Below are 23,728 nucleotides of genomic sequence, written 5' to 3'. Positions count from 1 at the left end.
TGAGTCAGACACTCAGTTCTCAGACATGGTGTCTAGTTAAATGGGAGGAAGGTTAACTTGGGCAGAAATCCATGTATGTGACCTTGGATAAATCACTGAACTTCTTTGGAGGCAACAGTTTGAAAGACACATTTGATACTCCCTACGTAGGACCATGTGATCCTTCTGTGGTTAACCTTCTGAGACCCCTGAATTTTATGCCCTCCCAAATGTCTAATCAGATTCTCTTTATTTTCAAGGGCATCTGACTGTTTTTTTCAAATTTGGGAGTTCTTTTGGTGTTATTTAAAATCAAATTTTGATTAATTTATAATATAAATGCACATATGCCCAATTTTCTGCTTGTCATCATAGTTCAGAAAGGAGATGCACCAACAATTTACATAGAGTAACCGGGGTCCTATTCAACTTGTTGACCATGTTTCTTCCAAAAATGTAAAACAGAAGTTTCCTTGTCAACATAATATTCCAGTTGTTTATGATGTGGCTCTTAAAGAAAAGAAGTCCTAGAAATGGAGTCTGTTATTACTTGGATAATAAAAACTCAGGACCTTCTTTGGAAAAAATGGAGAATGATAAAATGCTTTGATTTAGGGTTTGGCTGTGATGTCAAGGTCAGCCAATGAGCACAGAGGGAATATGAGAAAAATAAAGAGATAAATAGAAGCAGATGTTTGGAAAATCTGAACTATCACTAGTGAAGTTGTATGGTTAGCCATCAAAATTTCAGGGTTAGATCTATCATCCTAATAAGTTTATAATGAAAACCATTTAAGTTGGTGTTCAAAAACTTTGTTAGAACTATAGTCAACTGTACTTTACCATGAAGTGGCATTTTCCAAATTATGCTAAAAACTTTGTGGTACTTTTGAGCTGAATCCTTGTCAGGGTTTTTCTCAAAGAGATCAGTTGCCATGGACTCCTGTTAACTCAAGATCTTTATTTCAAATTAATGTAAGAGAGAAATCTGATGGGAAGGGGAAAAGAAGTAAATACAGTTGAGAAGTTTTGGCTTCTGATTGGTCAAGCATCTATGTTTTCAGAAGCAAATTTCTTTTTACCTTTAGTTGTTTTTGATGGCAGGAAATAGAATAGTTCTTACATTTAGAGTTACCAAAGGCTGTCATTTAAAAAGTTTGAATAGCCTAACAGAGGAAATAGATCACTAATAACTGAATCAAAAAGAAAGAAAGGAGACAACTTAGAGAAAGGACCCTTGGAGACCCTCAGATGGAAGGCTGGTCAATAGCATAAGTATAAATGGCTGAGAAGAGCTGTTGACTCCAAGCCAAGATTCAGGGATTTGAAAAAGAAAATGATCAAGATTAGTGAGAAGGGTTTAAAACTAAAGTATTGATATTTACTTGACAGTTTGCTCAAAAAAATCATTATGTGATTTACTGATTACTTTTCAAAAAGGGCAACATTTTATAATAGAAAAAGTGAAGAAACCATGATTATTACCATCTCGATATAAAGCCTTGACTTAATTCAGTTGAATTCCTGCCTTAGTGCTACTTGTGCGGCCTTGGGCACATTACTTAGTCCCTCAAAGCCTCACTTTCTTGATCTGTAAAATGGAGAAATAATAGTGACTACTTCATGGGATTGTTTTGAGGCCTCCATGAGATGGAGAGTGTAAATTGTTTATTTTAGAGCCTAAATAATATATTAAGAGCATTAAATGTTTTTGTCTATGGTAGTGATGATGATGAACACCTCTTTCCTTTTTTCTTTCCTCTACCTTGATTTAATCTCTTTTTTTTTTAAAACATCTTTATTGAAGTATAATTGCTTTATAATGTGTTAGTTTCTGCTTTATAACAAAGTGAATCAGTTATACATATACATATGTTCCCATATCTCTTCCCTCTTGCATCTCCCTCCCTCCCACCCTCCCCATCCCACCCCTCTAGGTGGTCACAAAGCACCAAGCTGATCTCCCTGTGCTATGCGGCTGCTTCCCACTAGCTATCTATTTTACATTTGGTAGCGTATATATGTCCATGCCACTCTCTCACCCTGTCACATCTCACCCCTCCCCCTCCCCATATCCTCAAGTCCATTCTCTAGTAGGTCTGTGTCTTTATTCCCGTCTTGCCACTAGGTTCTTCATGTCCTTTTTTTTTTTTTCCTTAGATTCCATATATGTGTGTTAGCATACTGTATTTGTTTTTCTCTTTCTGAGTTACTTCACTCTGTATGACAGACTCTAACTCCATCCACCTCATTACAAATACCTCCATTTCATTTCTTTTTATGGCTGAGTAATATTCCATTGTATATATGTGCCACATCTTCTTTATCCATTCATCCGATGATGGACACTTAGGTTGCTTCCATGTCCTGGCTATTGTAAATAGAGCTGCAATGAACATTTTGGTACATGATTCTTTTTGAACTATGGTTTTCTCAGGGTATATGCCCAGTAGTGGGATTGCTGGGTCATATGGTAGTTCTATTTGTAGTTTTTTAAGGAACCTCCATACTGTTCTCCATAGTGGCTGTATCAATTTACATTCCCACCAACAGCACAAGAGTGTTCCCTTTCCTCCACACCCTCTCCAGCATTTATTGTTTCTAGATTTTTTGATGATGGCCATTCTGACCGGTGTGAGGTGATATCTCATTGTAGTTTTGATTTGCATTTCTCTAATGATTAATGATGTTGAGCATTCTTTCATGTGTCTGTTGGCAATCTGTGTATCTTCTTTGGAGAAATGTCTATTTAGGTCTTCTGCCCATTTTTGGATTGGGTTGTTCGTTTTTTTGTTATTGAGCTGCATGAGCTGCTTGTAGATCTTGGAGATTAATCCTTTGTCAGTTGCTTCATTTGCAAATATTTTCTCCCTTTCTGATGGTTGTCTTTTGGTCTTGTTTATGGTTTCCTAATCTCTACCTCATTTTAGAAAAGATCTGAAGTTGCTTAAAATGTTGCAAATAAGTAAAATCTTGTTTTGTCTATTTTGTTTATACTATACCTCACTTAAAGGGGAAATTGAAAGAAAATTGTGAGGGTTAAAGTATATTTATATACTATAAGTAATAGTATAAAATATATTTAAGGTTATTTTACTTTATATATACTTTATATAATAGTATAAAGGTATATTTAAGGCTATTTTTTAAAAAGAAGTAGAATTAGAAAGTTTTTAAGAAGAGAGTGGAGCCAGAATAAAAGATAGCAAAGATGTGAATTAGTGGTCTGTACCAATCAAAGTCTTAATGGAAAAACAAAGATTCATTCAAAACAGTATAATTTGAGGAGAGTTTATTTATAAAGGTGGGGTTGCATGTAAAATTTAAGATAGTATTTACTTAGAGGCCTGAGGGTTTGAGAGAAGGAAGAGGTCACGGGAACCCAGAAGAGAGAGTTTTAGGGCAGGCTGCCTAGGGAGGTCCTTGAGAGGACCAGAGACCTATGTTGAGGGACATAGCCAGCCTGAGGTGACCTCATGGGGACAGAACTGGGGAAATGAAGATCCTGAATTCACTCTCCTTCCTCCCTCCCATATCCTTCTGGCTCTTCCCATCGACTAAAGAGAATTGGAGAGCCATTCATGTTATCCCCACAGGCCCATTTGTCTTCAGGAGAAGCAAGAGGATAGGCAAGTGTGTGTGTGGAGTGAACATTTTAGGCAGAGAGGAACATAAAGTTGCTAAATGTCATTGAAATCTTAACTAAACTCCGAAGCAAAGAGGAGATAGAATCAGTTATAAAATCCATGTCATCAACAAACAATAACAAACCATGTCATTTTTCTTTGAAGCTTTTCTAGACAATTCCAGTTTTAAGTGACAGTCTGCAAAAATGTCCAACTTGCTAAACATTTATCTGTTATATGAGATTGTTGGATATAGATCAATTAAATTTGGGAAACATCTGGGAAAAATAATAATTTTGGTTTTAGAAGTTGGCCCAATCTGTTCTTTCTGAAAATAAATAAAAAAGATAATAAAATGATCTGTAAAGGCAACTCTTAGATTGAGACAATAAAATGCTTTCATTTTCGTCAAGGAGATTTTTAAAAATCTTCCATCATGAGTGCAAGTAGACATTTTATAAAAAATTAGCTACAGACCATTGAGATAGGTTTAAAAGAAAGGGGACCAAAGCATATTGATTTATCCCACTCTGAATTATTTACTGATGTGTCAGGAGAATATTCCAGAGGCCCAAGTTTCATGGTAGTGAAGTGCAAGAAAAGTATCAGGAATTGGCATTCTAAACTGAGCACACACAGCTTGGCCCATGAATGGTTCTTGTTCACAGAGGTGGAATCTAAGAAAAGGTGAGGAAAAGCTACAGGTCATCTTATACTGGTCTTGACAGATCTTTCTTCTGGGTGAAAAGACTGTAAGAGGAATTAGTTGTGGAAGCAATATTTCCTATATCTGTTTTGATATTTTGAAAGCCAAATAGGACAAAGGACACAGACAGTAGTGCAGAGATTTGCATGACTCTCTTTGGAAAAATCTCTACTTTTTTGTAAACATAATTGGATAAAGTGGGAAAAACATGGTACTAGACACATGATTGTTAATAGCATTAACAAACAACTTTGCATATTGTGTCACACTTTATAAACTTTCATGGACGGAATTATGGAAGCCTCACAACAATGCTGTGAGACACTACCCTCTTTGTAGGTTACAAATGGAAAACCAGGGAGAGTGAGAGCATTCTCCAGGTCACCAATTGGTAAATATTCTCATGGGGATAGTGATTGGAAGGGATGAGAATCAAACATGGGAACATAAATTAAAGTGTCCTAAATACATTTTTTAAAAATTTTTATTTATTTATTTTATTTATTTTATTTTTGGCTGCATTGGGTCTTTGTTGCTGAGCGCGGGCTTTTCTCTAGTTGCGGCGAGCGGGGGCTACTCTTCGTTGCAGTGTGCGGGTTTCTCATTGCGGTGGCTTCTCTTGTTGCAGAGCACTGGCTCTAAGCGCGTGGGCTCAGTAGTTGTGGCTCACGGGCTCTAGAGTGCAGGCTCAGTAGTTGTGGCGCACGGGCTTAGTTACTCCGCGGCATGTGGGGTCTTCCGGGACCAGGGCCCGAACCCGTGTTCCCTGCATTGGCAGGTGGATTCTTAACCACGGCACCACCATGGAAGCCCCCCTAAATACATTTTTAAATCAAATCAAACATCTTGGTTTACTAATTTTTATTGAATGCCTTTGGCATCCATGGTGAGCACATAATAAATATTTGCTGATGAATGAATGAGTGATTGCAGGAAAAAAATGATACACATGAGAACTTTGTCCTTTGCTCATTTATCTCTTGAGAATGCATGTTCTTGAGATAACATGCACAAATTTAGAGGGTGTAGAGGGTGGGATGCCATGTGCATTATTTCCATCTCCAAGGACGTGTTTGAGTAGATGCGAAAACTGTGGCTATGGCTCCCTGGTGGCTGGCGGGGTGTGCCAGCTTGCAGGAGTCAGCTTGTGTGGTAGTTTAAGGAAAGTCCATATCTCAAACTGCCTGGGAGGCCTGGAGGCCTAACCACCCAGGATGACAGGCCTTGACACTCATAGGCAGGCCTGGAGCATCCTTAACCTGAGGGTATACAACCTCATACTCGTGTGTCAAAGGTCAGATGACACCTTGGCAGCCTTGGGCATGCAATTATCCCTGATGAGTCCCCTGTGGGAGGCATCTTCTGCAAAAGGATCACCCAGTGTCCTTGCCCTTTTCAGAAGCTTTGCCGGTGTTAACAGGCCAGTGGGGGTCTACTGAAGCGTCCAGATTTCCTCTGGGAATCCCTCTGCTCCTTTAAACTTGGAACATGCCTTCAGTGACAGGAAGACTTTGGAGAAGAGTTAAATACCTGTCTCAATTAATCCAAAACACTGTCTCTAATGCCCCCATTGTGGGTTCAGACATTTCCTTCATGACTCTCAGACCCAGCTTCTGAAGCCCCAGAAGGAGACGACCTGGGAATAGGACAGTGCCTCCTTCACTGTGCTTGGCAAAGCCCGTCTGGGGAACTAAAGCTCTACAGAACCCACAGAGCCCCTCAGATCCATTGCCGGGGCCTCCCTAACTCTAGTGTGAATGAGAATGACCACAATGTGACAAAAGTCTGTAGCTACCCCACTGATTTCTCCGGAAGACCCTGAACCCATGTCAGCCTGAGGAATACACTCTGGGCTCAGTGCAGGCCCTAGACAGGAAGCACTGCCACCAACCCTGAGGGCAGGATTCCAGGAGCCTCAACTGAAACCTCCACCAGATGGAGAGCGCTTTGATTCTGTGACCCTTGAGGACTTGGTTTCCTCCATGGCATGAACATAGGGTTTGGAGCTAGGCTGATCTGACTTTGAAGCCCTCCACTGATACGTGAGAGGAGTAGGGTTTTAGATAAGTTTTAAAATTTCTATGAGCTTCAGTTTCCCATCTAAACTGGAGGTAATAGTAACTACTCGATATGGTTGCTAAGGTGATTATGTGTGGGACCATACCAAGCAGGTAGACTCAAATGGGCTCCCTAGGCATTCATAATTATGAAGATAATCTTCTGGATTCCTGAAGCATCTTTCTCGAGGTGCCCAAATGGCTCTGACCTGTGTGGTCTCCGTGCCTCGAAGTAGTCCTGTGAGGGGGTTATGTGAAAAGAAGAAGTATGATACTGGGAAGCTGTGACTTTTGTCTAAAATCACGCCATCAGGTAGAATCAAGACTAATTGTTCTGTCCAATACTTTATCCAGGAAACTTTGCCAAATCCTATTTCGTAAACATTCTTACAATGTCTGAACAGAAGAGACTCAGGTGAGACACAAGGAAGAAGAGCTGTTTGTTCTCCCTGTGACTAGCCCCCCAGGGGAAGTTACACAATCTCTGGGGCTGAAGGATTTAGGGGATACTAATCACACAAATAGTACTCCTGCTGGAAAAACAATACGTCTACCACCACACCATTAATCTAACTAAATGATGTAATCAGCTTCACTGTTAGAGTCATCAGCTGTGATTGTTGGAGAGAACAGCATTATGAAATACTTTGAAACCATTGAAAACAATGAGGCAGCTCTATCTGTAAGTGCCGAGATATGGTTTACTAAAAATGCTCAGAGCAATATGTATAATATTGCATTTTTGAAAAAATAATAATAAATGCAATTTATATGGTATACATACCATATGATATGAATAAGATTGCAAATCAAACAATAGACTGAGTTTGTCTCTGAGAGTGTATTTGGAAAGTGGAATAGGTAAAGAGCTTGATTTTTTTTTTTTGCACATCCCATTTACATTTTTATAATTAAAATGTATTACTCTTTAAAAATTACAGAATGCCAGAAGTTGGGAAAAAGACAATATCTAGTACCATACCTACTATCTATCATATACTTAGATAGATATTGAATAATAACTTGGTGAGTTCCATAATAATTTCCTTACTAAATAATAATGATAATAATAATAAATCTCACATTTATATTCTGCTTTATAAAATATAAAGTCTTTTATGTGCATTATGACATTTGGATTTACCACAAACCTCTGAGTTGGGCAGAGGAAAGCACTTTACAAATCAGGATTTTGAGACTCTCAAAGATAAAATCATTTTTCCAAAGTCATATGTAAGTGATACTGGGACAGTACTCTTGTTACTTGATTTTTCATTTATTCTTTTACCAAAGATTTTTTGAGTCCCCTCTGTGTGCTACATCCCCTGTTCTCTCTACTACAGCACAGCCACTGCAACTTGCAAATAAAGAAATGAGAATATAGACGCACCAACTAAGTCAGTGCCTGAAAATGATACTAAAACTCCCTGACCAATAGATCACTCTCAGATGTAAATTTTATTTTGTTTACTTTCACCATGTGCCTTTCTAATACTTAATAAGCTATGGCAGACTTTATTTACTAAACCAAAGTTTCAGCTTGCTTTTCTGAAGAATGGACTTGCTGGTTTCAACTTCAGCTTTTCTTCCCTATATCATTTACTTAAAGAGAAGGTTATTGCGTGGTTTTTTGTTCATCTTCCACTTTACAAAATAATCAAAAGTCCACACAATCCTTTGTTTCTATCTTCCACAGCAGACCATTTTTCCCTCATGTTTTACAGAAGGAGAGGAAAGGATTGAGCTTAAAGGATGGAGCAATCATCCCCAAGACTGGAGAACGCATCCCTGAAGGAAAATTCTTTTTCCATAATGCCTCAATTAGCTTAACTTTTGTGGTCTGGCCTTGCAATCTGAAACTCAGTCCATAGATGTGCTCAAAGTGAAACACTGAGAAACCGCAAACAAGTGAGCTATAGGTATTGGCTAGCTAGGTATGCACAGTCCGGGCTGGAGGGAGAACTCTGTCCAGAGTTCTCCAAGGATGAAAGACAATACAGGCTAACGTGATCCCTGAGTGGGGAGTGCTCCAGCTGCAGAGGGATGAGTGGGTAGAGGATAGAGTATTCCAAAGCAACAGAGTAGAGGAGAAATTGATCCTATGGATGGTATCTGTTTACACTTTTATTTTTTCATTCTCTTTACATTTATTGAGTACCTATAGATACTACCTGTGATACAGGTATAAAAGATGATTAAAGAGATAGGTTTCCTTCCTGGACAGTATTTCTGGGTGAAGATGGGGCAACAAACCAATTTTTAAAAATTAATTACAGATTATGATACATGTTAAGCATAAAATAAACACAGTGCTATGATGGTTAACAACAGTGGTGGAGTGAAGGTAGAAACACACATAGATAGGGAGATCAGGAAAAAGCTGCAAGGCAAAAATGATAAGCTCCTGCCAGGAGTCATTCCAATCTCTGCTACAAAGTAGACATAGCCCCATCCCTCTGCCAGACCACAATACTGGTCTCTCCCAAAGACTGGAAGTAAGATGCCTAAAAGAATCATTCCTCCAAAGCCATGCAATCAACTCATTAGAGACATGTTAGCTAATTTTGTGGGTGCTATTGTCATGGAGTGCTTTCTCTAGCGGAGAAAAGGCAACTTCCTACTTCTTGACCTTGACCCTTCTCCTCTCTTTTTTTTTTTAATTAATTAATTAATTTATATTTATTTTTGGCTGTGTTGGGTCTTCGTTTCTGTGTGAGGGCTTTCTCCAGTTGCGGCAAGCAGGGGCCACTCTTCATCGCGGTGCGCGGGCCTCTCTCTGTCGCGGCTTCTCTTGTTGCAGAGCACAGGCTCCAGACGCGCAGGCTCAGTAGTTGTGGCTCACGGGCCTAGTTGCTCCGCGGCACGTGGGATCTTCCCAGACCAGGGCTCGAACCCGTGTCCCCTGCATTGGCAGGCAGATTCTTAACCACTGCACCACCAGGGAAGCCCTCCTCTCTTCTGAACTGTGGCCCCTTCAATTCCTACTCACCACGGTGGAGACCGCTGGGCAGTTGTAGACATTGGGAGAGCAGCAGGAGGCTGCTGAGTGTGTCACTTTGTCTAGTGGCCTTGTGCCCTGGGAGAAAATAAGGGGCTTAAATGACAACAGGAAGGATTCAAGTTATGAACAAAGGAAACCTTCATGGCTGCAAAGAATCACTGGGACACATGATCACTGTCAGTATATAGAGTTTCTTTACTTAATATTTCAGGCAGTGAACATTCTGGAGTCGTTCCAGTACAGTCCTAACTTGGGGGCAGGGAGCAATTCCCAGCAGATTTCAGATGTCCATTCAAGTCCTAGGAAGCTGTAATATGGAAAGTGTTTTGTTATTTTCCCCCCTCTCCTTTCTTAATATATTATTGTGTTCAAAAGCTTTCTATTAGATATAACCAACAATGCAAAAACAGTGTATATTTGGAATTCCTTCCAATAGACTTTTCTTGGACAAACTATTTAATTGCACGAGCTTTTCCAGATGTGAGACTCATTCTGTGAAAAATAACAAAGAATTTGGGAATTAAATAACTTATCGTGCCTTTGTTATTTTTTTCTGCGTGGTGTATATCAAGACAGAATTTTGAGGTTAACTGTCAGAATTCGTTAGAAAATGCACTCTCAGAATTGTTTTGCTTAATCGAAATCAAAATTTTTAAGGATAAAGAAACCAGCTATTTTACATTTCTGACAAGATTGGGGTTAAATATTTAAGATGTCTTAAGTAGTTATTGAGTCAGTAAAAATAAGGTAAACAGCTCTCTTAGAAGTAAATTGTATATACAAAGCTACAGTAATCAAGACAGTATGGTACTGGCACAAAAATAGAAATATAGACCAATGGAACAGGATAGAAAGCCCAGAGATAAACCCATGCACATATGGTCACCTTATTTTTGATAAAGGAGGCAAGAATATACAGTGGAGAAAAGACAGCCTCTTCAATAAGTGGTGCTGGGAAAACTGGACAGGTACATGTAAAAGAATGAAATTAGAACACTCCCTAACACTATATGCAAAAATAAACTCAAAATGGATTAAAGACCTAAATGGAAGGCCAGACACTAGGAGAACATAGAACACTCTATGACATAAATCACAGCAAGATCCTTTTTGACCCACCTCCTAGAGAAATGGAAATAAAACCAAAAATAAACAAATGGAACCTAATGAAACTTAAAAGCTTTTGCACAGCAAAGGAAACCATAAACAAAACAAAAAGACAACCCTCAGAATGGGAGAAAATATTTGCAAACAAAGCAACTGACAAAGGATTAATCTCCAAGATATACAAGCAGCTCATGCAGCTCAATATCAAAGAAACAAACAACCCAATCCAAAAAAGGGGAAAAGACCTAGATAGCCATTTCTCCAAAGAAGATATACAGATTGCCAACAAACACATGAAAGGATGCTCAACATCACTAATCATTAGAGAAATGCAAATCAAAACTACAATGAGTTATCACCTCACACCGGTCAGAATGGCCATCATGAAAAAGTCTACAAACAATAAATGCTGGAGAGGGTGTGGAGAAAAGGGAACCCTCTTGCACTGTTGGTGGGAATGTAAATTGATACAGCCACTATGGAGAACAGCATGGAGGTTCCTTAAAAAACTAAAAATAGAACTACCATATGACCCAGCAATCCCACTATGGGGCATATACCCTGAGAAAACCATAATTCAAAAAGACACATGCACCCCAATGTTCATTGCAGTACTATTTACAATAGCCAGGTCATGGAAGCAACCTAAATGCCCATCAATAGATGAATGGATAAAGAAGATGTGGCACATATATACAATGGAATATTACTCAGCCATAAAAAGAAACAAAACTGAGTTATTTGTAGTGAGGTGGACGGACCTAGAGTCTGTCATCCAGAGTAAAGTAAGTCAAGGAGAGAAAAACAAATATCGTACACTAACACATATATATGGAATCTAAAAAAAAAATGGTTCTGAAGAACCTAGGGGCAGGACAGGAATAAAGATGCAGACGTAGAGAATGGACTTGAGGACACGGGGAGGGAGAAGGGTAAGCTGGGACGAAGTGAGAGAGTAGCATTGACACATATACACTACCAAATGTAAAACAGATAGCTAGTGGGAAATAGCTACATAACACAGGGAGATCAGCTCAGTGGTTTTTGACCACCTAGAGGGGTGGGATAGGGAGGTTGGGAGGGAGACGCAGGAGGGAGGCGATATGGGGATATACGTATGCATGTAACTGATTCACTTTGTTATACAGCAGAAACTAACAAAACATTGTAAAGCAATTATACTCCAATAAAGATGTTCAATTCTGTGAAAAAAAATGAATATTCTTATAATTTAGATTACTAACTCAATGAATGTGAGAACTTGAATGAGAAAACATTTATTGCTCTTTACTTACAAAATATTAACATTTGGGCAGCTTTAGGAAGAAGTGGTGTAGAGGCAGATTTCTCATCCTTCCTCCTTATGGCTCAGAGAAGTGCAAGCAGCTAAATGTGTTCAGGTCGTTCATTGCCATACTAGCCTTTTCTCCTGTTTTTTTGGTTTACTCCTTTCCTCTCCTGCTCAAGGAGAACTTATAGTCAAACCATTCACTTCACCTCTCAGGGCCTCAGTTTCTTCCTCAAAAAAAATTCTTGAGTCCCTTCCATCCGTAACATTTAGTGCTTCCATAGTTTACAAGGAAAATCAAAGTCATAATGGCCATCATTAGGGCGAGCTGCCTCAACTGGTGTTTACTCAGTGCTTCTTTGGACCCAAGCAAAGCCTATCTAATTGGGCAAAGAGGGATTAACTGAGGGAAAGTCAGAGAAGAGAGGCTGCCAAAGACTTGCCCAAAGTCAAGGCTAGGACTGTGATGGCAGCCTAACCTTGTCCAGACTCATCAGACTGCCTAGAAGGCAAGCCGACTTACATCCTCCTCCCGGTGCCTGCCTCCCCTGACCCCAATCCACAGCTTGCCTTGATGATGGTACTGAGATAATTAAGGAGAAATGATATTTTAAATGTCCAGCGATTTGTCGAGACTTTACATATCCATGAATGAGGTAACCTCGATTATTTTTTTTACATCTTGAGATGGCAGAAGATGACCAGTGAAATGTTTAAGTGCAGTGGGAGGAAGTGAAGAGAGATCTTTTAATGCTGGAAATGAAGAGAGAGAGCCCTGACGGAGAAAGTAAAAGGAGATTGTAGTTTGGGACTATGGATAAAGTTACGTTTTAGGATACGACTCAATTACGGTGAGAAATTCAAATTGATTACTTAAGACGCATGTAAAAGGGATGGTTGTAGTACAGTACATGTGCCCAGCCAGCATCCCTTGAGACATTACCACTGTTTTTTTGCCAGACGCTTGGAAATTAACGACAAAAATCTCTGCCCTAAAGGAATCCCAAGTAATGGAGGAGACACATGAGCAAGTGAAGTGACAAGGTAGCATGAGAGGCTAGCATGAAATGCTATGGGACTAGAAGGCAGATATCCAGCTCTGACTGAGTGTTACAGCACACAGGTCTACCAGAAAATAAGAGAGGGCATTCCAGGCAGAGAGAATAGCATGTGGAAAGAAGGAGGAGGGGAATGTTTAAGAAGGCATTCAAGATACTGCAGGCATATCCATGCCTCTTAAATCTATGATATATGTGAGTAAGTGAAGGGATATGCAGTTACAGAGGATGACAAGGTGTTGGTTATGGGAGCCAGGCTCCTGAACTGGGTTGTTTTTGAAATGGTTGGGGTTTTACGGTTTGATGTCTCTTAGGATGATCACACTGACTCACATGGTGCTGGTTTGACTAAATAACTTGACTTTCTGGGATGTATCCATTGTAATGAGCAGCTCACAGGGTTGCAGCTGTGCTGAGAAAGAGGTGAAGGCAAGTACCCAAGAGCCTAACATTAATCCTTCATCTCTGCACATCTACAACCTCAAACAACCTCAGACATAAGGGAAATAAGATGATTCTGAATAGGAAGTGCTCCTCTCTCCACCAGGACAGCATGCTTATGCTTTGTCATTGAAAATCCACTAAGGTTGCATGACCAAAGCATAGTTTCTAAGCCCTTATGCCATTGAAATAGAAAAATACTTCCTCCTTTCCTTTCTTTGTAACTGTGGATAAATAGGATGACCTTGTGACACTCACACAATAGGCATAACTCACAGAAGCCCACCCAGTGTGAGAAACTGAGAGTCCAGCTCTTGCCCCAACATGAATTGGAGAAATCACAAGAGTCAACATGGCTTGTGCCTGCCTGGTTGGCAGAGTCATGCTCAAATGGCCTTCCACATGCTCTGCTTGTTGGCAAGTTCAAAAAGGCTCGGGATGAATCAGTTATTTTTCACTATAGCTTTCAGCATGGGCTGGGCAATTCCTTTGAAAAACCTAGGTCTGACTTTTTCGCATGTCAGTCTGATAAGGTGTTAGGTGAGAACTTGGAGACTTCCCTGCTCATTCAGAGTTAACATGTGCTATGAAGTGAATCACTAGAGAAGAAAATCATCCTGAATAGTATTGTCGTTTGAAGTAATACTTATTCACTTAATGAGGGGAAGACCTGCCTCACCCCCTTACACTCCTGTATAGCTTTGATTATCTGAAAAGCTGTTTAGCAAAATGACACTTTACAAACTTTTCTAAAATTACTTACTCTCTGTCGTTGGCTGGTCTTGGTTGCTGAGAGAGTCACTAAATGGATCATTTAGTGACAACCACCACATACTTAGGATAAATGACTCCTTTCTTTACTAGCACTATGTAGGTAGCCTTTGCAGTGACCAGAACTGATGAGTCACCAGAATGCTTTAAAAAACAAAATTCATTTGACTTGCGATCATTTCTTTTAGAGATAGCACACTGCTCTTGAAGTAGTGAAAACAGGCAAAGGTGGGCTTTTTAAAAACAGTGAAATCATGAATTGGTTTAGGCTGTGGGCTGAGCCCCTTATTTCACTGTAAGCAAACCACTAGGTCTCTAAGTTAACTTCTACATTAGTGGTACTCAGTGTTTTGTTCACAAACCCCTGGATGTCCCAAGATTCTTCTGCGTGGTTCAGGAGGTCAAAACTCTTTTTTACAATCATATTTACATATTATTTGCCTTTTTGACTCTGTGGACATTTCTGCTGACTGTGTGAAAGCAAGGATGTGGGTAAAACTGCTGGCGCCCAAGCAGAAATCAAGACACCAAATCATGATACCAAACCATGTTAGCAGTCATTGTATTCTTAACTGCAGGCTTGCAGTAGAAAATAATTCTGTTTCACACAAACTTGTTCTAATGTAGCAGGAAGAATTATTAATTTTATTGTCCTGATCTTTGAGTACTTTTTTTTTTTTTACTACCTCTGTGACAAAATGAGAAGTAACACATAAAGCACTTCTGTTGCGTATTGAAGTATGGTGGTTGCCTAAAAAAGAAAGCATGTGGCGCATTTATTTGAGTTCAAGCTAAATTAGACGTTTTTAATGGAACACCATTTTTATTGAAAGAATGACAAGTTATAGCTATTCAGACTTGGGTATTTGGCAGACATTTTCTTGAAATTAATAAAGTCAGTGTCACTTCAAGAAAAACAACTGTGGAATTTGTTGCCAGTGATAGAATCTAAGCATTCAGGTAAAATTAAATTTTTGAAAATTTATACTTGTCACCAGGAGCTTGGCAGCTTCTCAGTATTAAAAATCTTCTTGATAAGATTAGTGGTGATGTTTTTTCCTTTTTAAAAAACTTATTTTATTGAGATATAGTCAATGTATAATATTATGTAAGTTTTAGGTGTACAACATAGTGATTCACAATTTTTAAAGGTTGTATTCCATTTATAGTTATTGTATGAATGTGATTTTTTTGATATGGTATAATAAAATGTGTCAAAATTTGGAAAACCTACCCAACTCAGTGAAAGGTTATTTTCCAAATGACCAATGCATTGTGTTACTCAATCATGCAGGAGTAAAAGTTCCATTCAAAGGGCAAAAGAGACTGATGAATTTTAGTGCTTCAGAGCACACAAGTTTCATTGATATGGTTTTATATTCCATATTGCAACTGATCTTTAAGAAACTACTACTTTTCAAGTTGATATATAGTGTCATGGTTATCTGAAAAAAGGCATCAAAACACTCCTTTTTCCAACTACATATCTGCATAAGTCAGGATTTTATTCATAGGTTTCAACCAAAACAACACAACAGATTAAATGCAGATGAACTATTAAATAGATTAAATACCAGATTACACTGATATGAGAACCAGCTGTCTTCTACGAGAATTTTTCTTTTAGAAAATAGTTATTTTCACAAAATATGTTAAGTATGTTAATTAGTTTATTATTGTTATTTTAAAATATGTTAATAAATATTTTTTAAAATTTAAGTTTTAGTTTCTAGTATAGTAAATATTCACAGATGTAACCCACATAAACAAAAGTTCTTTGAAGTTCTTAATAATTTTTCAGATTGTAAAGGGTCCCAAGTCCAAAAAAGTTTGAGAGGCATGGTTTTATTTTAAAAACCAGTTAGAACTAAATTCTACCACAGCTATTATCATCAACCTAATAGGAATAACTTGTATTGAGCTGAAATCAGAGGCCCTCTATTGATTGATCATGTTATATGTAACTGATTTTTTCCAGCTGGTTATGTGACATCTGTTCATTGGAATGTGAATAATAATCACTTGGGAGACAATTATTGGAAGTAGGGAATAAAAAAACAATCTGATTGCACTTACTTAAAACAGACATCTAAGCATAGTTTAAGACATTTTTGAAATAACTTTCTTTAATTATACAATGAATAACTAGAACTTTGCTCTGGAAGTACAAATAGTTACTAATTTGATATTAAAAATTTTAAAGACAGAAGGTATGTTCTTGCTTCAACCCTCATTCTGCATTTCTGATGCTTAATTTCTCTGCTTAATCAGATTCTCTCCACATCCACAGAGAAATGCTGGTCTAAATTCCTTAGCATGCATTCAAGGACCTTTGCAACCAAGACCCAACTCTCACCAGCTTTATTTGCTGCTTTTCTTCTCTCCCTCATCCATCTCCCGTCACTCACACACTGGCCACGTTAAACTTTCTCTGAGCACACCCTTCCCTCGCATGTCCTGTGACTTTTGATTTCCCTGTTTCCTCTCCTGGAATGCTTTTATTCCTCCTCTCCTCCATCCAACGAATTCTCACTCATTCCTGAAACATCAAGGATATATTAACCTCCAATGAGAAGCCATTTTTCAACTCATTCATTCAGTCGGTCTACTCAACAAATGGGAGATGCTAGGCAGTGGTGAACGGAATCACACGTAGTCCATATTTTCATGTGACCTGTATATAATCACACAAATGAAAAATGGCAATTGTGATGCCATTTTAGGAGAGAGTCAGGATGCTGTGAGAGTCTGTAATGGGAGGATTTGTCCTGGTCAGGGAGGTCAGAGAAGGACCCCCCATGAGGAAGTAGCACTGAATAATGATAGGGCTCAAAAGAGAAGAGGGGGGAAAAGTGCCAAACATGGGCAAAGGCTTTGTGGCAAGAGAGAGCATCTGGGTCATCGGGACTGGAGAGAGAGCACTGTGGCTGGAGTGGAATGAGGAAGGGAAACCAGAGCAGAGCACACGTGGATTTAGAGGGGAGGCAGATCCCAAGACAGGCAGGACCCTGTGAGCATGTTAACGAGCTTTGTCCTTAACCTAAGAGATTTATGAAGCCATTAAAAACTGGAGGGATGATCGAGTCTCATATCTGCAATTTGGAAAGGTCACTGTGGCTGCTCTGTGGGAACAGACTAAACAGAGTCTGGGGTCCATGGAGGGGAATCAGCCATGAGGATGATATAATAGTCTAACAGCACAGTGGTGGTGGCTGGGATTAGGAAATTGCAGTTAAGCGGGTGGATTTAAGTGATGGGTAAGCAATGAAACTGAAAGGTGGTGTACTGGAAGTGTGGGTAAGGGAGAGGCAGGTATCAAGGATGACACCTGGGATTCTAAATTGTGCACCTGCTTATGTTTGGAATCTAAAATATGATACAAATGGACTTATTTACAAAACAGGAACTGACTCACAGATATAGAAGACAAACTTATGGTTACCAAAGGGGAAAGAGGGGGAGGGATAAGTTAGGACTTTGAGATTAGCAGATATAAACTACTACATAAAATAGATAAACAAGGTCCTACTCTATAGCACAGGGAGCTATATGCAATATCTTGTAATAACCTATAATGGAAAAGCATATGGAAAGTATATATATATACATATATATATATTTCTGAATCGCTTTGCTGTACACCAGAAACACAACATTGTAACTCAACTATACTTCAATAAAAAAATAATGAGTAGTGACTGCTATGGCCCTAACTTCATAGTTCTACCACTGAACCCTCGCTTTGTATGGATGTTTGTCATTTGCTATTGTTGTTGCCGTTTTGGTTGTTGATGCTGTTGGCGTCGTCACTGTTGCCCTTACTACAGTGGAGCGGTCCACCAATGTGAGAGCCTTGACAGGAGACCGAGCACAACCTCCCAGTACAGAAAAGAGAGTAGACCAGATGTGACTTCTGCCTAACCCTGCCATCTAAGTCTCAAACAGGGGAACTGAGCTTTGGCACTTATTTGCTTCCATACGGGACTTTGAATTTGGAGCAGGTAGCAAACAATGAATTTAGAGTCGATTGCATGATAGCAGCGTTCAGTGGCGGCCGTTGGAGTGACCAGCCGGGGTGGTAGTGCTGCCTAACGTGAGTAGTGGCAGCGGTGCCAGAGCAGCGTTCTAATCAGGCTGTGCCTGTGGCATAAACTTTTCTACGGCTCCTGCTTCTCAACCTCTCTTGGTGCCTGGCCATTTTCTGAATCTGCTTCCGTGGCTTTTTGATTGAGGATAAATTGATGATAATGATGGCTAACATCTCCTGAAGGTTAAATATGAGTCAGGCAAATGCCCTGATTAGTTCCCATGGATTCAGCATTTTAATCCTTACAAGTGGTACCTACTAATGTAGCCCTCGTTTGACAAATGAGAGTCTAAAACATAGAGTGGTTAAGTAACTGCTATGCAGGTCCTCCAGCTAGTAACGGATAAAGACAGAATGGAGACCTTAGAGCCTGGCTTCCAGACAGAGCCAGCTGTCTCATTAAAGATGGATTCAGCAGCTTGTAACCAAGAACCTTGACTGGTACATTTGGTTCTGTGGTCTCTTTCCCCCTGGGAGCTCCAAACACGTTAAGGACAAAGATTGAGTGCTGCCCTCAGTGCCTGGCACAGTACAAATGCAGTAGATGTTCAGAGCACGCAGGCTGGTTGCAGGAATGGTTCTCCCAAGGTTCATCCTCCTCCTTTCCCTGCAAGCATGCATATTACTTCTACTTGCCTCTGCTCAGCTGTTGCATGGGATGGGGTCCCCAGCACCACACTCTGCGAAATGCTTTCTCTATTCCATGGCACTCTTAACCCAGGGGCGCATGTGCCAAAGCAGGAATGAAAGGTGCTATTATATACCATGCAAGCAAGGGATCTGTGTTGAGGTTTTCGTTGGGACAGGGCAATGCTGAAAGGCAGCTGCCAACACAACAGGACAGAGTGAAACTGTGTAGTTTCAATTCCCCGAGGATGGGAACTTGTTTGTTCAGAGCAGCTGAAACAGCTAAGAAACCATACAGTGTCCGCATTCCAGAAGAAAGCTCTGTGCACACAGAGCCAGCGGAGAGGTAGCCCTTGAAGGTGATATGGGCCAAGCCAATTCTGCCATTGCCTGGGGACTTCCTGTTGCACAGGAAGCCTTTCAGTGCCAGCTCGGCTGAGTTTGGGATGAAGTCTCTTCAAGGCTTCAGAAGCTCCTGAGGATTGAAAGGCTGGGAAGCAGGGGTCTGGGGTTACTCTGTGACCTCTGGCTTACAAAAGTGGGACGTCCTACAGCACTGAAGTTTCATCATCAGAGAGTCAGTGTGTAGCTGCCAAGTTTCCCTGACATCCTTGAGTAACTTGTGACCTACAAGCCATTCAAACTGTCTGGAGAGTCACATTTTTCCTGGCCTAAAATCTCTGTGCAGTCCACAGGGTCCCCTGACTTTAGTGCAGAGACTCAAGGCGGTGCTGAGCTGTCCTGCAGGTTTCCTTTTTTTTTTCCATAAAGATGCAGAGGAAGAGTGTTTTTCTTCTATAAGGTTCTAGGGAAGGTCTCAAAGCCAAAAATCCCTTAAAGTACTCTTTTCATATCAGAACATTTTAAACCCCACATTTGTTTATTTATTTATTTTTGGCTGTGTTGGGTCTTCGTTTCTGTGCGAGGGCTTTCTGTAGTTGCGGCAAGCGGGGGCCACTCTTCATCGCGGTGCACGGGCCTCACTATGGCGGCCTCTCTTGTTGCGGAGCACAGGCTCCAGACGCGCAGGCTCAGTAGTTGTGGCTCACGGGCCCAGTTGCTCTGCGGCATGTGGAATCTTCCCGGACCAGGGCTCGAACCCATGTCCCCTGCATTGGCAGGCGGATTCTCAACCACTGCGCCACCAGGGAAGCCCCTGCAGGTTTCCTTTTGTTTGTAAGACTAAGGATGGTGTCTGAGAGGGGCCAGACACATCTGTGGTTGCAGCTTTTTATTCTCTTTCACCACCCCCCTCACTACTGTTCTTGCAGGAGGCACAGGCCTTACATTTTAGTGTGTATGGTGCTCTCTGCTGGCAGCTGCAGTCTTTTTTGCTCCTTGGAACAGGATGCCTCTGTAATCCTGTTCAGGTCTCTCACCCTGATTCCATGTCCCACAGAAAACAGCTCAGAGGAGATTTGGTCCACAGCCAGTGTCTAGACACTCCCACTCTCTGAAGCACTTCTCCTGCCTGTTTACGAGTCAATCACCCTGTAAATTCAATCATGCTGGAAACTAACCCCTCACGTGCTCCTTCTCCCAGTAGCTTACTCTCTGGAGTGGTAATTCTCTCTTACCTGGGCCATAGCTGCAGCTCCTCTTTTACAGGAAGGCAAGTCAGTCTTATGATTCTCTGTTTTGTTGTTGTTTGTTTTATTTCAGTTTGTTTTTCCAAATGGTAGAGCCAGGTGCGGGGGTACCAGCCAGCCAGCAGGGGAAGTGCCAAGGATTGCCTTGATGGAAAGGGGAGAGGGCAGGGCTTGGCACTTCTCCCCTGTAACTTTCATCAGCAAACGGTCCCACCCTAAGTAGATATTAGATCTAGGTGAAAACAGGGGGGTTACTGTGCAAGTATGCTCTAAGACCTCGCCCCTGGCCCCACCTTCCCTACCACCCAACCTCTTGATGCAGAAACTCATGGTGCTGCCACCGCCACTGACATCAGAGCGCGTTTCAGAAAGTCAGAATCTGTACCATCACTCATTTCCCACGAACTGACTTTGCTAACGCCTGTCAACCCCATGTTGCCCCCAGAATGGCTATTCTTCCTTAATTTCTACCCCCAAAATGAGAAATGATAGAACAGTATCAGGAAGCCATAGATAACTTTCTGTGAGCAAAGAAGTGATATATTGGAAAGGCTGAGAATGGGTTACTCCAAAAGAAAATGTATTCATGGACTTATCTTTTAATTAAAGTTTTGAGACTGTGATGTGAGAAAAGCAAGGTACAGGATACTATTTAAAAAAAAAAAAGAGGGAGAGAAAGTGTATATGTGGGTGCATATATGTGTATATCTTGTGTATGAATAAAATATCTGGAAGGATACACAAAACTAATAAAAGTAATAATAGCAAACACTTATTGGTACCTACTTGGTGACCAGAACTATTCTAAACATGTTACAGAAATTAATTCATTTAATCCTCATAAAAAGTCTATGAAGGAGCTATCAATATTATGCCCGTTTTTCATACAAGAAGTGAGGCACAGAAAGATTAAGTAGTTTGCCCAAAGTTACTTGTCTAGAGAGGGCAGAGCCACAATAGACTGAAGCTGTCTGTTGGCTGCCTCTGGTTGGCTCAAGGACAATGAGGAGGGAGACGTTCAGGTTTATGCTTCTCTGTACCTTTTGGTTTTTATAAATATATAAATGTAATATCTATTAAATGCATAAAAGACTAAAATTAATTTAATAATAAAATGATTTTAAAAATATAAAATTAAGAACTAATTAATTTAAAAAACTACCCTAACTTAGAGAGTCAGTAATAGCACGGTAGTTAATTGCACAGACTCTGGGCCAGACCACCTGAGTTCAAATTCTGCTTCTGTCACCAAACTTGGACAAATTTGTATCCACTCGGTGTCTCTGAGGGTTATATTTTGAAGATTAAATAAATTAGTATGTGTAAAGTTGCTAGAAAAGTGGTTGACACATACTAAGTGCTATATATTAGCTATCATCATCTAAAATTAAAGACCTAAACTCATTCAACTGTCAATGAATATTGACCATTTACTATATACTAGGCACTGTTTTAGGCTCTGGAGATACAGCAGTGACCAAAACAACAAAAATCCTTGCTTTCATGGAGCTCTTAAATCTTCAGAGACCTAGAGAGAGTATTATTTGGATAAAAAAAAAAAAGAGGTCTAATAAAGTAGGAGAATAGTGTATGAAAAAGGACATAGGATAAATACTATGCATTCAAATCAGTAGAGTCCCGTGACACATTAAATCTTAGCCAACAAATGAGATTCATTATTCTTAGAATTTATATAAATCCAAAAGTAACTATAATTTCATATAATATTTATTTATTTATAACATCTACCTTATCTACTTCCTAAGGGAATTTAAAGTAGAATATAACCAGAAAATCCATTTTTAGAAAGCAAAAGATAACGCATATTGTCTACTTAGGAACTAGAGAAGATTCTAAAAACATTCTGGTAGTTACTGAAATGGCCTTGTGAAAACTAATCTTTTCAGACTAATTCCATTTCTTTCTTTCTGTGTTACTCAATGATCAAGAAAAAATTTTAATTTTACTCTAACTCAAAATTATGTCAAGAGATTTTCAATGACCTGGCAGAACAAGTAGAGACACACATTGATTAATTTCATAGCCGGTGTTCTACTGGGTATGGTTTTTAAGCCTTGGAAAATGGGAATAAACTTCAAAGGGAAATTGAAAACATCGGGTACTAAAGGAAGGGGCTGTGGAAGACAATATCCCTCATCCCTCGGTGGAGGAATCAGATGTCCTGGGTACAGGATGGCTTCTTGCTGCCTTGGGTGGTGCAGCTGTCACCCAGCCCCCAAAGCCTTCCTCAGGCTCCTTTGTCTCTCAGATAATCTGCTTCATTGAATACCCAACAGGAATCGTTGTTAGGTAGTTAGTACTTTGTTAGCTCTTACTTACACTTATGTGGCATCTTTTCCAGCAGGAGTAGGTGATTTTACCCATAGTGTATGAAAAACATCACTAACTAAAGCTCTTTTCCCTGCTGCACTTGGCCTGGCTGAGCTTATCTGCGTAGCAAGTTCAAGGTAGAACATAATGAAGATGTATATGCTGGGCGCATGCTAATTTTGATTCTGCTTTAAGAATAGTTCTGAACATTTATTGCTTCAGTTATTGTTACCGAAAGATAAGGTGAATCTAAGTTACCTATGTAATAGACCGTATTCTCTCCATGTAAGCTCCATGAAGGCAAGAATTTTTGTCTCTTCATTGTTATATCTCCAGTATTTACAGCAGTGTTAGTACACAGTAGGGGCTTAATAAATACTCACTGAATGAATGAATTGATGAATGAATAAAATAATGATAGAACCCACAGGGTAAAGGATGTTAAACTCATTTAAGAGTTGAAGATACTGAGACCTAAAGAGGTTTTTTGACCTACCCACAGACCGCAGAACTAAAATGCATCCCCTGGTCTGTGTGACTCTGAATCCTACCCTTTCCTCTAATGCCAGATAGAATTATACCAATAACCTCTGACTTAACCTCCAGTCTAGAGGACTAGAAAGCCTGCATGGGCTGTGATGATGCACTTGGGTTCAGTTTGGTTGTGCTGTTTCTTCACAGGATTGAGAATTTTTTATCCCTTGGTTCTGCAGTGCCTAGGGGTAGCTCTTCTTTTCCCCTGTGTGTGCTCCTCACCTCCAAGCAGAGAAAATACAGGTGTCATGGAAGAGGGACAGTACTTGTGGATCAAAGCAACAGAACAGGTGCTTCTAGGAGTCCTTGAACTATATCAGCACTGCTAAAGAAACATGCAGGAAAAAGGAGAATGCAAACTTCATGAAGGCAAGGATTTCTGTCTACTTTGATCACTGATGAATTCAAGCTCCTAGAATATCATCTGGCACTCAATGACTATTTGTTGAAAGGATGAGTGAATAAATGAATGGAGAGAGTGGATGAGAAAGAGGAAAAAAAGGGAGGAAAGAAGGTGGAGAGAGTG

General features: G+C 40.0%; 1 long non-coding RNA gene across 1 annotated transcript in view; it reads left to right on the top strand.

The window, feature by feature from the left end:
* The first annotated feature begins 1,899 nt into the window (after positions 1-1,899).
* LOC309625519 overlaps positions 1,900-23,728 on the top strand; it is a 41,867-nt gene continuing 20,038 nt past the window's right edge. The window contains exon 1 of the long non-coding RNA XR_014242558.1: positions 1,900-23,716. This is a non-coding gene — a long non-coding RNA (uncharacterized lncRNA). The remainder of the gene's footprint in view (positions 23,717-23,728) is intronic.

The sequence above is a fragment of the Balaenoptera borealis genome (assembly GCF_965194805.1).
Source record: "Balaenoptera borealis genome assembly, chromosome: 3".
Classification (NCBI taxonomy): Eukaryota; Metazoa; Chordata; class Mammalia; order Artiodactyla; family Balaenopteridae; genus Balaenoptera; species Balaenoptera borealis.
Note: the sequence above shows the minus strand (reverse complement) of the source record. Positions and strands in the feature narration are given on the sequence as shown.